Below are 17,066 nucleotides of genomic sequence, written 5' to 3' on the forward strand. Positions count from 1 at the left end.
CCCCACTTCAGATGCCAATTGCAAGTCATAGGTTGCCACGTTCCCCACAACTTCTGCCCAACTTGGCTTGCAAATCAGAGGCTCCCATGACCCCCTTCTTGGGTTCAATAATTTGCAAGAGCAGCTCATAGAACCCAGGAAAACAGCTTATTTACTATTGCCTATTTATTACAAAGGATATTTTAAAGGATAAAATGAGCAGCCAGACGAAGACTTACATGGGCAAAGTTCAGAAGCGTCCTGGGCGCAGGCGCTTCTGTCCCTGTGGAGCTGGGTGCGTTACCTTCTTGGCAAGTGGATGGGTTCACCCACCTGGAAACTTGCCCAACTTCCTAGTTCAAAGATTTTTATGGAGGATTTATCATAAAGGCATGATGGAGTATTAACTCAATCTCCATCCCTTCTCCCTTTCCTAGAGTCTGAAGGGTAGGGCTGAAAGTTGTAAGCATCTAATCATGGCTTAGACCTTCCAGTGACCAGCCCTCATGCAGAGGCCACCAAGAGTCTCTTCATTAGAACAAAAGACTGTCCTGTTACCCAGGAAATTCCAAGGGATCCAAGGGATTAGGAACTCTGTGTCAGGAAATTACAAGGGTTTTAGAGGCTCTGTGCCAGGAACTGAAAACAGAAAGTGTGTGTGTATGTGTGTGTGCATGTGTGTGTACATATATTATTATTTATTCTTTCTTGTAGAGCTGAGGTCTTGCTCTGTGGCTCAGGCTGGACTTCTGGGCTCAAGTGATCCTCCCTTTCAGCCTCATGGGTAGCTGGGACTATGGGCATGTGCCAGCATGCCTGGATCAAATATATGTATTTTTATTATGTACACTGCCTCTTCCATTTGCCTCATGGTAGACAGAGTGATCTTTTAAAAAATGCACCCAGTTCTTGTGGCTTCTTCTCCTTAAAATAAAACCCTAATTCTTTGCTACATAATCTGGCCCTGCCTCACTCCTGGATCTCATCTCTCACTAGCCCCACTCCTGGCTTTTCCCCACACTGTAGTCCCAAGCTCCTTCCTGCTTTAGGGTCTCTGCGTTCTCTGGTCCTTCCTTTGCCTGGAATACTCTGTCCGTGCATCCCCCCACTACCACTCTCAGCTCTTTGCAAGGCTAGCCTCTTCCCCCACTCTGGTCTTGATCCAGATACCACCTTTTCCAATTTCCTGACCACCTTGTTCCCTTTCTCTCCCACAACTCTCTCTCGGCCACTATCCATCCCACTGGCAGATTTTGTTTTCTTCATAGCACTCATCACTATCTGAAATTGTCTTTGTTCATTTGCTTGTTTATGAGTTTGCTTCCAGTGTTCTCTATTCAACTAAATGGCTTTTGTTTGCCTGATTCATGGCTATACCCATCACCTAGAAAAGTTCCCAAATGCATAGAGGCTTCATAAATTAAGAATAAGTAATTTAGGCCGGGTGTAGTGGTTCACACCTGTAATGCCAGCACTTTGGGAGGCCAAGGTGGGTGGATCACCTGAGGTCAGGAGTTCGAGACCAGCCTGGCCGACATGGTGAAACCCCATTTCTACTAAAAACAAAATACAAAAATTAACCAGGTGTGGTGGCACATGCCTGTAATCCTAGCTACTCAGGAGGCTGAGGCACGAGAATCACTTGAACCTGGGAGGTGGAGGTTGCAGTGAGCCGAGACTGCACCACTGCACTCCAGCCTGGCTGACAAAGCAAGACTCTATCTGGAGGAAAAAAAAAAAAAAAAAAAAAAAAAAAAAGGCCAGGTGTAGTGGCTCATGCTGTAATCCCAGCACTTTGGGAGGCCAAGGCGGGGGGATCACGAGGCCAAGAGACCGAGACCATCCTGGCTAACACAATGAAACCCTATCTCTACTAAAAACACAAAAAGTTAGTTGGGCGTGGTGGCAGGCACCTGTATTCCTAGCTACTCAGGAGGCTGAGGCGGAAGAATCGCTTGAACCCGAAAGGTGGAGGTTGCAGCGAGCCAAGATTGTGAGACTGTACTCCAGCCTGGGCAACAGAAAGATACTCCATCTCGGAAAAAAAAAAAAAAATAGCAATTTACATTTAATTTCCATCAGTAATAGATTTCAAACAGGTTGCTTACATGTCCCAGTGGAAAAGAGATAAAGGAGAAAAAATAATTTTATTTACTTATAATTGAATATTGATGCATTCTTTGGATAGTGCGAATAGAATAGTGATATTTGAACATAATTTTGTGAGGTTAATCTACCCCTAGAAAACCTGAAATTACATATGGCTCAAAATAAATTAGTTTTTCATAGAAAATGTAAAACCCAGGAGCCACTATGGATAGATTCCTATGTTAAAATACTATGAAAATATAAAATTAAATATTATGAAAATGTAAGCTACAATGTTTCTATAATAAAGAACTTATAGTTAGTAAGGGTAGAGAACACAATGTCAAAATCTAGCTATATATATAGATTTATATATATATGCATCAAGTATGTCTGTATACAATGATAATATACAATTGTATATACAATGGTATATATGGCATTTTATACATACACACTTACTAGTTTTTTTGAAAAACTTAATGGTACAGAGTGTTTATTTGGAGTCCAGTAATATATTAACAATATGTGAGCATTAGTTGCATTTGCTGATTTGTCTTATTTCTGTATTTAATTCGGCATTTTTATATTTTAAGATTCTTAATGGAGGTTCCTCTGGGATATACTCATTTTCTAGTTCACATATGACTAAATGTGGTCATATTTGCTGATTGTGTAAAGAAGTAAATATTAATTCTGACTGGTTTTGAAATAAGAGCCCTTGGGGCATCTCTTCTTCTTCCTTCCATTTTTAGATACCTCTGTTAGAGGCTTTAACACTTGGGTGGAAGTGTTTTTAAAGGAGCTTATGAAGATTTGGAAAAGATTTTATTTTTAATATCCCAGATTGCATCCTCTGCATTGGGTTGGTTTTGTTACATGTGCTCCATCTGTCTCAGAGATATGGAAAACTCAGTAGAGGAAAAATGGAAAGGGCAAAATTGTTTTCCTTGTTTTATAAAATTTCTGAAAATTATTTCATATGTAAGCTCTAGTGCATGGATTCCTTCACTTCCAACGTCCACAACACTACCCAGGTGCCTGTCAATCTGCCAAACGAGATGCATTGGCTCCAGGCGCTTGTGCCTTCCAAAGCAGGGAAAGGGGATATTGCTTAGTTGTTTCCTGGTCGGAAAGTTCACGGGATAGAAAGCCTTTTACCCAGCCACTACTTTGAAAGAGTTCAGTAAGGCTTCTTATCACTTCAGGTGAATTTAATGAAATGCACATATTAGTTCTTTTATTATGAATTTCCTCAAAGGAGAATATAATCAATTTACTTGCAGGCTACAGTTGATTTGGGATTTATGATCTCTTTCTTCAATGTTTCAAGCTAAGTACTGGATTTTTTAAAATATGAAAAAAAATTTCTCTCCCTATCCCAGCTATACTTGACAGTGAAAAACATTGAAATTTTGCTTCTCACTACACATTGCATGTAATTTCAACCTCCTATTATGTTTTTTTTTTTTAAGTGACCAGAGAACAAAAAACCACTAATGTTTTTTGTTTCTCTGAAAATCAGCTGGTTACATCTAATTGGAGCATTTCAATAGATCAGGTGTCTGGGAGATTTAAGTGCTTTTTTCCACCCTACTGTTGTTTACCATTATGTTTATGTATTTATTGAGTGTCTCATAGCCTTGCAATGTGAACTTGTGGAGACTAAAGATCTTCTATGATGTATGCAGCACTGAATAAGATATGGATTCTTCAGTATTATCTCAAAAGGGACTTTAATCTGGAGCTATAAAATTCACACTTTTTTGGAATGTGTTCAATTGCAAATGATTCTTTGAACAGAATCAACCTTTAACAAGCCTAACTCACGATCTCCAACTTTATGAACCTACCAAACCGAGGTGATGTTACTATCCTGGTTTGTTACTTTTAGGAGGATTGCTATTTTAGAATCTTTTCTTTCCTTTTCTTTTCTTTCACTCTGTCGCTCAGGCTGGAGTGCGGTGGCACGATCTCAGCTCACTGCAACCTCCACCTCCCAGGTTTAAATGATTCTCCTGCCTCAGCCTCTCGAGTAGCTGAGATTACAGGTGCCCGCCACCAAGCGCAGCTAATTTTTGTATTTTTTAGTAGAGACGGGGTTTCACCATGTTGGCCAGGCTGGTCTCGAACTCCTGACCTCAAGTGATCCACCCGCCTTGGCCTCCCAAAGTGCTGTGATTATAGGCGTGAGCCACTATGTCCGGCCTAGAATTACTATAAACAGAGTATTTTCAATCAAAAGTAGATTGTTGGAGAAGGTGATATTTAAAGCTGGCGTTACAGTTTGTAGGTTTTACAAATCATAGCTCCAGCTCATAAATGTACACATTAGTGCCTATTCCACATAATATCAAATTTTCTCATGTCCTGTGACTCATCTTAGAGCTCTACTCACTTGTCATCAATATCTCCTATCCTGTTACAAGACCTGGTCATCACCTATAATTGCTTCTCCTCTGAAATCTTGAACTTTGAAATTCCACTCTGTCCTCAAACCCATACCCTTTCCCTCCCCTACACCTTCATCCTACCAAGCTTCAGTAATTTTTTTTTTTTTTTTTTTTGAGACAGAGTCTTGCTCTGTTGCCCAGGCTGGAGTGCAGTGATGCGATCTCGGCTCACTGCAACCTCTGCCTCCTGGGTTCAAACAATTCTCACGCCTCGGCTTCCTTAGTAGCTGGGATTGCAGGTGCCCGCCACCATGCTCAGCTAAATTTTGTATTTTTAGTACAGATTGGGTTTCTCCATATTGGTCAGGCTGGTCTCGAACTCCTGATCTCAAGTGATCCACCTGCCTCGGCCTCCCAAAGTGCTGGGATTACAAGTGTGAGCCACTTGTAATCCAAGCTTCAGTCTTAACAAAGCATCTGACCTTCAGCCTTCCCATCGAATGACCTCCAGAGCTCTTGGCTTGAAGGACACTTGTTTGATTTGCTGGCACAGCCCACCAACAAATCCTCAATCTTGGATCCACCTACCCACCTGTTTTCCTTGGCTCTTTATATTACTGGGAAAAAAAATCACCTACTTATACAGTCAGGTGCTCATATAGATTTTTAATTTCGAACCTCAACTGAACAGCCAAGATCATCTGAAAGTTTTTGATCATCCTTAGTTGGCTTTTTGTACAACTTGCCTCATCTGAAATATATGGTACTACGAATCACTGACACTTAGGACTGAGCTAACTACCTTCTTAAAAAGTATTTTCTCCCTGGATTTCATGTGAACCAGACTGTTCACATTTTTTGGCGTGTGTTTTCCCCCTCTTATTTTTATTTTCTTTTGCAGTTTTCAGGAAGTAAATAGGTTACTTTCTGGGAGGAGAAGTAAAGCATTTAAGGGAATCACAGCTGGGTGCGGTGGCTCACACTTCTAATCCCAGCACTTTGGGAGGTTGAGGTGGGCGGATGGATTGAGCCCAGGAGTTGGAGACCAGCCTGGGCAACATGGTGAACCACTCCACCCCCGCGCGCTCTCTCTCTCTCTATATATAGCCAGACATGGTGGCGTGCCTCCTTGGGAGGCTGAGGTGGGAGGATCACCAGAGCCCAGGGAGGTAGAGGCTGCAGTGAGCCCTGATGGTGCCACTGGACTCCAGTCTGGGTGACAGAGTGAGACCCTGTCTCAAAGAAGAAGAAGGAGGAGGAGGAGGAGAAAGAGGACAAAGAGGAGGGAGGAAGAGAGAATCCCAAAAGATTTACTACATACCTATGATGTGCCAAGCACTGTTCAGGTGCTGGTGATTCAGCAGTGAGCAAAACAAACAGCTCTGTCCTCATAGTCTATATTTTAGTAACAAGGGATAGATAATGGGCAAATCAGTAAGATGTGTGCTATGTTGGAAGGTGATAGGTGAGACTGTAGAGTCCTGGAATGGTGGTGGAGGCTGTGGGGCTGCTGTGGAAAGTGTATGAGATGCTAGCTTAAGCCAGGCTGCCTGGGTTCAAATTGCAGGTCCCACCCTTACTACATGTGTGACCCTGGGCAAGTCAGCTGGCCTTCTCTATCTATAAAATGATGATTATCATAACACCAACATCTTAGGGTTGTTATAAGGATTAAATAATACATACAAAGCATTTCCCTTGGTAGGTGCTATGTAACTGTCAGCTACCTTATTTTAAGCAGTGGTTTCACCGTGGCCAACACATCCATAACTGGTGTCCTAGAGGCAGAGGTGGACTCACTGTGAAGGTAGAGCCCCTCCCGTGCCAGGCCCCTTCCAGGTCTCTGACAGGCGCCCTCACACTGTGTTCATGTGGTGCTTTAGTCAAGTTTGCAAAAGTAAGATATTTTAACCACAAATTGTTAAGATGCCATCTGTTTCCTTATGTTAGTGGCATTGAGGTGGCCATGGGCATTTGGAGATCCAGCTAAGAGGAAGTTGAGTTGGAGACACTTAGTTTGGGTTTAGTGTGGGAATGTCCATGTGGTTTGTTCATTTCCCTGCTGATTTCAGCTACAGCTGGTCATGCTGGTGTTGAAGCAGCCCCCAGGACTCCGGTGTCCACTGTGCTGCAGGGCAGGACATGGAGATGGTAAAGTGTCCCACAGAGCCTCGCAGCAGAGGCATGTGGGTAGAGAGGAAAACCAGGCTCAAAATGTGCAGAGCAAGAAGTTAGTCTTTGGAAAACTCTGATAATTCTCTGGCATATAAAATTGTAAGTGAGCTGGGCATGGTGGCTCACTCCTATAATCCCAGCATTTGGGGAGGCCAAGACAGGTGGATTGCTTGAGGTCAGGAATTCAAGACCAGCCTGAGCAACATAGCAAGATCCTGTCTCTACAAAAGCATTAAAAATTAGCCAGGCATGGTGGCCTGCACCTACAGTTTTAGCTACTCAGGAGGCTGACGTGGGAGGACTGCTTAAGCCCTGAGAGTTTGAGGATGCAGCGAGCCATTATTGTGCCACTGCATTATAGGCTAGGTGACAGAGTGAGATGCTATAGCTAAAAAAAAAAATTAAATACAAAAAATAATGAATAGGAGGATTTGGCTCTCAGGTCACAGTCAAAGCAGAAGTCTTTCCCTCTCAGGAACATATTAGAGAAAGCAGAATTTATGACTATAAATGCATGGTTATGGGCTAAATGTTTGTGCTCTTCCCCCAATCCCCGCTTCATATGTTGAAGCCCGAACCCCCAGTGTGATGGTGTTTGGACATAAGGCCTTTGGGAGGTGACTCTGTTTAGATGATGCCATGAGTGATGGGTCCTCATGTGGAAAGAAATCAGAGAGCCTACTCTCTCTCTCCCTTCCATGTGAAGATATAAGCAAGAAGGTGTCTGTCTACAAGCCAGGAAGGGAGCCCTCACCAGAACTCCACCCTGATCTTGAACTTTCAAGTCTTTAAAACTGTGGGAAATAAACATCTGTTGCTTAAGCTACCCAGTGTATGGTATTTTGCTATAGCAGCCTAAGCTAAGACACACATACATACATATATTCTTTCTTCCTTTTCTTTTTCTTTCTTTCTTTCTTTCTTTCTTTCTTTCTTTCTTTCTTTCTTTCTTTCTTCTTTCTTTCTTCTTTCTTTCTTTCTTTCTTTCTTTCTTTCTTTCTTTCTTATCTTTTAGATGGAGTCTTGCTCTTGTTGCCCAGGCTGGAGTGCAGTGGCATGATCTGAGCTCACTACAACCTCCTCCGCCTCCCGGGTTCAACTAATTCTCCTGCCTCAGCCTCATGAGTTGCCGGGATTACAGGTGCCCGCCACCACACCCAACTATTTTTTTGTAGTTTTGGTAGAGACCAGGTTTCACCATGTTGGCCAGGCTGGTCTCGAACTCCTGATCTCAAGTGATCTGCCTGCCTCGGCCTCCCAAAGTGCTGGGATTACAGGCGTGAGCCACCATGCCTGGCCCATTTTTTTCTTTCTTAATGGGAATCACGTGAAATAGAATTATAGCATTTCTACAAGCAGCAAGAAGGTATGTGTGTGAAGTTGCAAGCTGGGACTACAGGTATGTGCTACTATGCCCGGCTAATTTTTAAATTTTTTTTTGTAGAGGCATCATCTTGCTGTGTTGCCCAGGCTGGTCTTGAGTTCTTGGGCTCAAACAATCTCCTGCCTTGGCCTCCCAAAATGCTGGGATTACACGTGTGAGCCGCTACACCTAGTAGTGATGAACATAAATGATATCTGAAAATATCTGCAACAACTGAAATGTGAGGTGAAAATATGGTGTGAAAAATCTGTGATTTCTATTGAAGACAAAGTCATAGATATTGCTAACATTACTATAGTCATTTCTTAACATTAGTAATTGAAGAAGATGGTAAACTTTAGTAGGAAGGAAATGAAAAAGATACAATGCTTTTCCTACACAAGTGTACAGACCCCTGAGCTCTGGCCAGGTGAAGAACACCTGTTTTAAAGTGATCGCTGGCAATCACCTCCCCTTTTCCATTCCTCCTGCCACTGACCTAATTAGAGTCCCATCTCCATGTGGACTCACCACAGCCACCCAAACTGAGTCCTCCCCTTTCTCCTAAGCCTGCTGTTATTCCACTGTTCCCTGCATACCCGAGAGGAGCTGCTGCCACCCACTCATCTACACCAGAAGCTGAGCATCAGGCTTCCCTCTACACATCCTGTTTGGATGGAGCCCTGACTCCTCAATGGAGCTCAGATTTGCCACCCTCTCCACCCACCTCCAGTGCCTGCCTTCTTCGTTAGATGACTACAACAGCCTCCACACTGCTATCCTCGCCCGGCCTCACCAATCCTTCTTGCAAAGGCACAGACCTATCTAGAACCCAGGTTGGGTCAGGTTGCATGGCTATTTTCATCCTCCTGGTTGTCTTCGGGATGAAATTCAGGCTCCTCAGTGTGGCATGGCTTTCTGTCCACCTTTCCAACCCAGCTCCTGCAACTCCGTGTTCCAGCCATCCCTCCTTTCTTAAGTTATCCAAACTGCAGGATGATTGAGGGGTTAAAAGTGGGGTCTCGAGAGCCAGCGTGCCTCAGTTCAAATCCTAGCTCCATCAGTCACTTGATGGCCTTGGTAATGTCCCTCGGCTCCTCTGTGCCTCGGGGACCTCAGCTTCAGAATGGGAGTTATGAGGGCACTGGCCACGCAGGGCTGTGGGGGATTCAGTGACATACCACATGAGAACCTTGCAGGGCAGGGCCGTGATGTATAGAAAAGCTCAGCACAGGGGCCTTGCTATGAGTTCCTGTTTCCCTGGGGAAATAGCCTTCCTCCTGGTCTTTGCTCACCTAATGAGTCCTTTAAGATGCAGGCATCTCCCCATCCTGAGAACCTTCTCTGGCCTGGGCTGGGCTGAGCTGGGCTGGCTGCTCTGGACTTCATTGCTCACCTGCCCAACTCACTACAGCCTCGTCACTTACCTGTGTCCTGAATTGAACACGTCGTCCTCCAGGCAGGGATGTGGCACCCTCATTCATAACCCAGGTGCCGCCTAGAGCCAGAAATTTACTTCTCACAGTTTTGGAGATTGGGAAGTCCAAGATCAAGGTTTTGGTAGATGTGCCTGGTGAGGGCCCGCTTTCTCATAGATGGAGCCTTCTCTCTGTGTCTTCACGTGATGGAAGGGGCCAACGAGCTTCCTCCTGCCTCTTTTATAAGAGAACTAACCCCATTCATGAGGGACCTGATCACCTTCTAATACCATCACCTCTGGGGTTAGGCTTTCAGCATGTGAATTTTGGGGAGACACAAACACTCAGACCATAGCAGAGGCTGAATGGAAAGAAAGAATACAAATCAAAGGACAAAAGTGCTAATGAAAATAAAGAACAACTAGTTCTCTTCCCCTCTCTGGACAATTTGCTTTTCAGAGTATTGTAAATACGTGGACTTATCTTACTGTTTCTCTGAGTGGTCCTGTCTGTACTGAGTCCTTTCCTGGCCAATTCTTGGGCCTGATAGCATCAGGCTTTTGAAAAAGAGAGGAAAAAAAGTCATGGGGGAGGGGGCTAGGCAGAGGAAGGAAGGTCTCAGCCTGCTCTTCAAAAATAGGTCTTCAGGGACACTATAGCCACTTCAAACTCTTTTAGCTAAAGGGACCACAGCAGTGGGAGCAAGAACTTATATATATAATTTTATTTTATTTTTTTGAGACGAAATCTCGCTCTGTTGCCCAGGTTGGAGTGCAGTGGTGTGATCTCAGCTCACTGCAACCTCCATCTCCTGGGTTCAAGCAATTCTGCTTCAGCCTCCCCAGGAACTGGGACTACAGGCGTGTGCCACCATGCCCAGCTAATTTTTTTGCATTTTTAGTAGAGATGGAGTTTCACAGTGTTAGCCAGGATGGTCTTGATCTCCTGACCTCCTGATCCATCCGCCTTGGCCTCCCAAAGTGCTGGGATTACAGGTCTGAGCCACCGTGCCCGGCCCAACGTAAGTATATTTTTAAGAACAGAGAAAACCCACTTGCTATGTCGAGTCCTGGCTGAGGCATGTCCAACACAGCGATGGTCCTGACTTCAGTTAGAGCTGTTCTCTTTCCTTTATTTTTTACATTACAAAATAATTCATTTCTAGCCTGGCATGGTGGCTTGCACCTGTAGTCCCAGCTACTGGGGAGGCCAAGGCAGAAGGATCAGTTGAGCCCAGGAATTGTAGGTGACAAAGAGCTATGACTGCACCACTGCACTTCAGCCTGGACAACAGAGTGAGACCCCCATCTTAAAAAAAATAAAAGATACAAAATTAAAGAAATAAATACAATAAATTCATTTCTTGGGAAAAGATTAAACAATACAAAAGGGCCGAAAATAAAAAGCAAATATGCCCCATTTCCCTAATCCTAGTACCCAGAGATAGTCCCTGTCTCAGTGTGGATTTTAAATACACATATGGAGGGTCAAAGTTACATATCCAGTATGGCATCAGAAACATAAAATTATGCCTAGATTTGTATAGAGAGTCGAGCTGGATGGAAATGCTACAATAAATGCACATTTCTTTTGTCGTGGAAGAAATAAGCCATCTAGAATATAATACGTACAAGTAACTCCTTTGATCAGGAAGGGGCTGAGGTTCAGGAGTGGCTGTGCAGTTTGACTCCTGGCTCTGAGCTTTCTCACTGGCTACTCAACAGGTCAGTGCCAGGTAAAGTGTCCCACACCCAGACAGAGGGGTAACCAACCACCCAATGCAATGGGGCCGCCCCTCCAGGGGGCCCTGGATTGTTTGGTTTTAAAATGCCTGGGTTGGAATTGCATGCTGGGATGGGTGGAAGCAAGCTGTCCCAGGGCTGAGCAGGAAGGGCCCAGAAGCCTGCCTGGGAGCTCACCCCTCCCCGGCCCTTCTCTTTAAAGGTACCATCATTCTTCCAACTTGTCAAGCCACACCAAGGCCAAGTGAAGCCCAGCACCTGTAGGCTAGGGCTTTGGAAAGCAGAGGCAACAGCTGTGCGAGGGAAAAGCTCTGGGCAGGAGGGCAGCCCTGGCTGAGTCTAAAAATAAAACCCGTCCTGACAGCCTGACAAAGGGCCTCTTGTCAGGCGCAGCAAGAGGGGCTGTCCTGGCCGCCCTCGTGAGGCTGTTCTGGGGCCACGTGGGGAGTCCCTCCCTTTCTGCCTCTGGGGTGTCATTCTCCAACAGCCTCTTCAGGTGGACCGGCCTGTCCTTAGTGAACAAGCCGCCTCAGCTGGGGTTTAAAGATGGATCGGCCGCTCCACTGAACTCCGGCCTCAGTGACATAGCGAGACTCCGTCTCAAAAAAAAAAAAAAAAGATGGATCGGCGGAGGTACCTTTGTGTAGAGACTGTCCTGTCTGCAGTGAAAGTGAAACCGGGTACAGGCCCATCTTGCTCTTCAGAGATGGGCGATCCGCCTGTGCCATACTAGAACAGCAGCTCCAGATAGGCAGGGATGAAACACATCCGTCTTTGGGAAGGACGAAGGAGTGCCCCTCTGTTTCCCCGTTTTATAAAAAGGAGCCCTTGGAACCGATTTGCTCTCACGATGTTGTCAGCTCCAGGCCAAAGTGGGCTACCCACAAAGGCAGTCCTTTTACCCTCTGCACCGCACGGAGCTCGTTTTCTGAGGCTGTGGGGTGGGAATATCCCGCCCGTGCCCCCCGGGTTTCAACTCGGGCTGGTCAGGAGGAAGTTTCTCAGCTTTAAAATGATCAAATTCCTCAGCGGATTGAAAAAAAAAATTGTCAATAGAAAAATCAAAAACATCAGGGAAATTAGAACATGAAACACTAATGAGGACCAGGAAACATCTGCTAGAAGGAATTCCTCTAGTATTTAATTTTTTAGGTTTTAAAAATGTGTATCTTTTTGGTGTAAATGATTTTAAAGCAGAGCTAGCCGGCATCTCAATCTCTAGATTCAAACTTTCTGGCTCCAAGGTGTCACCATTGTTTGTGCTCCTCATCAGCTCACTGCTGCCCCCGCGTGTCTGATCTAAAAATCACAACACAGAGCTCGTTCTCAATTTTATGCTTTGCAAATAAATGGAGAAAAGTCCCATCCCCCCTCCCCGCCCCCAACCTATTAACTCCCATGACAACAAACGGTATAGAATGAAAGCAATGTTTTAGCTTGTTAGTGACAGCTGCATAACCCTGGTGAATTTTCAACAAGTCTTTTATTCCAGAAGATATCATTAGATTACTCAATTTTTTTTCTTTCTTTTTTTTTTTTTGGAATGCATTGAGCTTTTGCTGAAGGGATGAATTTAATTCTTAGAGGGAGTGGTTATGATTATATTAGTGACGTTTTACTAATGCTATCCTCTTCCTGAGAAACCACATGAGTTACTTATTGACCTGAATTAGAGTTTGTTTTATAACATTAAATAAAAACCCTGTATTTAGGATGAAAGTTTGCTTTCAATCACAAAGAGTCTGTGATGTGAGAGAATTTCTGACACAAGGCTCAAACATTCACCAAAGGGCAGCCTCTTTGTGTTCACCTGGCACCTTTGTCTGTAGTGAGCAGATTGGATCACTGTTTTGATGTGAAACTAGGTTGCCTCTGTGATTTCTACTGAGCACCAATTTTTCCTATTTCTTGCTCATCTATGTAGTTTATCTGAGTCACTTTTTGCTTTATAAAAACTGGGACCACACAGAATATCATGCTGCTCTAGATGGAATTTGGAAAGTGCTTTCCATCCTGAATAGATTGGGGGGCCTGCTCCTTTATGCAGAAATGACACAGTCTCCTCTTCAACATTACCTATGTGGAAGAAATGGCCACTTGTTCCCAATACTCACACCAGAATCTTCCTATACTTTAGTGAGACTTCCCAAAGTCATCCACTAAAACCTGAGTGCCATTTATGGATCTTAATGATCTTTCACTGTTCAATCCAGAAATAGCTCTGGAAGAGAGGGCTGAGGCTTTATCTCCTACCAAAGCAATCAAACAAGTCTGGTTAAAGTCAGTGCCCACATAGGACCTATGGGGGCAGATTATCTTAGATCCAGCCCCAAGTCTACTCCCAAAGGAAAGCTGTGAAGGGCATGGTCTGAATGGGCGGCCGATATTACTGTAAGAAGACCACTTGGTAGAATGTTCATCCTGTCTTGGAATTCTTTCAGTCACCTGTGTGAGGTTCCTGCGAACTAAGTTAAGACCAGCTTTATCACTCTGGAAGGTAAGGCAGAGACTATGGGTCACAAAATGAGATACAAGTCCAGTATTTCTTGGCTATTGACATTGCTCTGACAAAGTCTTCCAGTAACATTCCAGGTTCTGCACATCTACAGACATTTAACCCTAAGAGGCAAGGTGCCTATCAATGTCTGGAAAGGCAGCTGACAACCTTGGCAGCAGAGACTTGAGAATTTCTACATAGGAGGAGTGCTGAGGTGACTGACTGGATGACAGGGCTGGAGAGAATGCCTTGAGGTTGCATTTGCATTCAAGCACACTGTTTTCAATTGTGTATTTCTTACGGGCGGCTCTGAGGGTCGCTATTGGAGCTGCTCATTGGAACTGTCATTGAAGAGAATTCAGTTGGTCATTCTTTCAGTCTTTCAAACAATAGGCTCATTCTAAGCATAGAAACATGGTGTGAAGCGTTTATTCAGCCTAGGTTGAAGTCTGTTCAACAGACCAGGGGATCCATGGTTGTGTAACAGTTTCAGAAATCTCAGAGTAGGGAGACACCTGCAATGCCTGCAAGTCTTCAGGCTTGTCAGTTCAGCCTGGAGGGGTACCCTTCTCGAAGTACTCTCAGGAGGGAAGAAGCAGAGGTCCTGGAGTCCAAGTCTGCCTTAACCTTATGTCTTTACCTTTGCCACTGACCTCTGCCATGTCCATTCTCCTGACCACCATCCAGTTGGGACCATGCTACTAAATTGCTGTATGTGTGTCTGTAGAGGAGTAGAGGTGAGTGAGGACCTAGTGGGAGTTATTGAAGCTATAGAATAAATATAGCACATCTTCTTGGATTGTTGGTTTTACTCAAAGCTTAGTAACATGTACACTTTTATTAAAAGAAATGACAATGTATCATAGAGTGTGAATTTGTTGGGATTAAATTTGGCTATAAGTAACAGAAAAATCCAAAGTAACAGTGGCTTAAGAAAATGGACATTTCTATTTTTCTCATACTGACAAGTTTGAGAGGGCTGGTGTGGTCATCCACAGGGTCAAAGACACAGCTCCTCTGTCTTGTTGTTTTGCCTTGAGTAGCTTCCATACTCAGAGATATCTCCTGGGACAAGATAGCTGCCAGAGAAGGAAGCTTTAAATTTGTGTTCCAGACAGCAGGAAGGAGGAAAGGATGTACCTTCAGGGAGACTTCTGAGAAGTCATATATATCACTTCCTTTATGTCACATGGCTACAACTATTTGCAAGAGAGAGTTGGAGAAGTGGTCTTTATTGGAGGCAGGTGTTTGTCACCTGAAATTTGATAGTCCTATGGCTGTAAAAGAAGGGAAATGAATGTTGGGGTTATTTAAACAAAGTCTCAGGTGATGCTGATGTAGCTGATCCAAGGACCATACTTTGAGTAGCAAGGGACATGATCTTGCATGACCTGGCTCCTGGCTATTTCTGCAACCTTTCACTCCCCATCTCAGTCCCAATGCTTCAGCCACACCTGCTTTCTCGATGGGTCTTGATTACTTCCACCTTGTACCCTACCTGGGAGTCCTTGAACTTGCTATTACTTCTGGCTGGAACCCCATTCTTTTTTCTTTTTCTTTTCTTTCTTTCTTTTTTTTTTTTTTTTTTTTTTTTTTTTTTTTTTTTTTGATAGAGTCTAGCTCTTTCGCCCAGACTGGAGTGCGGTGGCTCAATCTTGGCCCACTGCAACCTCTGTTTCCCGGGTTCAAGTGATTCTCCTGCTTCAGCCTCCTGAGCAGCTGGGATTACAGGCACGCCCCACCATGCCCAGCTAATTTTTGTATTTTTAGTAGAGACGGGGTTACATCGTATTGGTCAGAATGGTTTTGATCTCCTGACCTCATGATCCGCCCACCTCGGCCTCCCAAAGTGCTGGGATTACAGGTGCGAGCCACTGCATCCGACTGGAACCCCACTCTTAAGTCTTGTCATTAAGATCTCAGATGAAGTAGTTTCTCTATTATATGATTTGGTTTTGGTAGCACTAATCTGAATTTATATTATTTATTTATTTGCATGGTTGCTTTTTGTCTCCCCCTCTAAAATGTCAGCATAATGAGAGGAGGAAAATTATTTGTCTTGGTCAACTTTGAATCTCCAACACTTAGAAGAGTATTCAGCACATGTGCTCAATATATGTTTGTAGAATAAATGAGCAATAATAAATAGTCTTTCTAATGATAATATTAGTTCTTGAGATCAGGGGCCAAGACTTATCTTTTCCGTTTCATCTACAAGGCTTCATATGATGGAATATGGACAGCTGACATTTGACGAATGCTTGCTGAGTGGGGATTGCACAAGAGAAGGACTACCTGTCTAATCTCTAGATGGGTCAGGGGTGGGGTGGGGTAGAATCACACCTTTACACATGACATGACGACTATGCAAAGCACAGAACTTGCCTGTGGGTGGGGGAAGTGAGAACAGGGCAGCAGATCCCAGACTAGGCCAGCTTAGTGCACCTTTCAGCCCTTCCATTTGCCCTGGTTTCTTTCCTGGCATCCCACAGTTCAGAATTGTATAGGTGCAAACTAGAGAATGCCAGAGTGGCCTATGGAGAATGTATGTGATGGAGTTTCATGGACTGGCTGCAGTACAGATTGAAGTTTTTCAATTATTTACAAAATATGTATTGAGTACCTGCTTTGTGCCACACATTATGCTCCGTGCTGGAGATACGCACAGCCTGTATGTGTGAAATTTTGTTCCAAACTTAACAAGTAACATCAAAGACAAAAAGGATTCCTGATTTAGATAGTGCAAGACTATAGAATTGCATGTGAAACACTGTAGCCCTTCTGCTGAAAAATTGTTTAAGTGGTCACCTCGCAAAACTACCTGACACTTACCTCCGGATTAATGAGCTGATATTTGCTAAGTAACTTGTGATTACCAGGTTGGGAGGACTCCTTTGGGAGTTGCCATTCTCTTTGACACTTAGCAGGCAGGAGAAGGAAGAACATTATCCACCCCCACTCTCACACACTCCTTTGTCTCTCGCTCTGCAAGGAAGGGTATGAGTCTCCTGCTGGTATCAATTTTTAATTGCTTTTGGTAGGCGGTGAAGTAGAACAGGATAACTGCATGGACTCCTAGGTACATTTGTGTATCTATTCGTATTTATTAGTAATTAAACTTCTATATTGGTCTATAAGCCATAATGTTGATGAGTGTCTCTGTAAATGAATGCATGCAAATATGCCCAGGAGCCTGACAAAGAGAGTATCAAATACATTCATTAATAAATAATGCCAATACTGTGCATTTGTAGGCTGAAATTTTTTTCACTTCAAAGAAGAGCTTTCATATCTATGATCTCATCTCACACTACATATGATTATTTTAAAACTCCTCTCTAGGGGCAGGTTGTTCCTTGCATGCTAAGCCAGGCCATGTGAAGATAATAAAGTCCCGCCTCGGGCTACCGG

Source organism: Rhinopithecus roxellana, chromosome 5, assembly GCF_007565055.1.
Source record: "Rhinopithecus roxellana isolate Shanxi Qingling chromosome 5, ASM756505v1, whole genome shotgun sequence".
Classification (NCBI taxonomy): Eukaryota; Metazoa; Chordata; class Mammalia; order Primates; family Cercopithecidae; genus Rhinopithecus; species Rhinopithecus roxellana.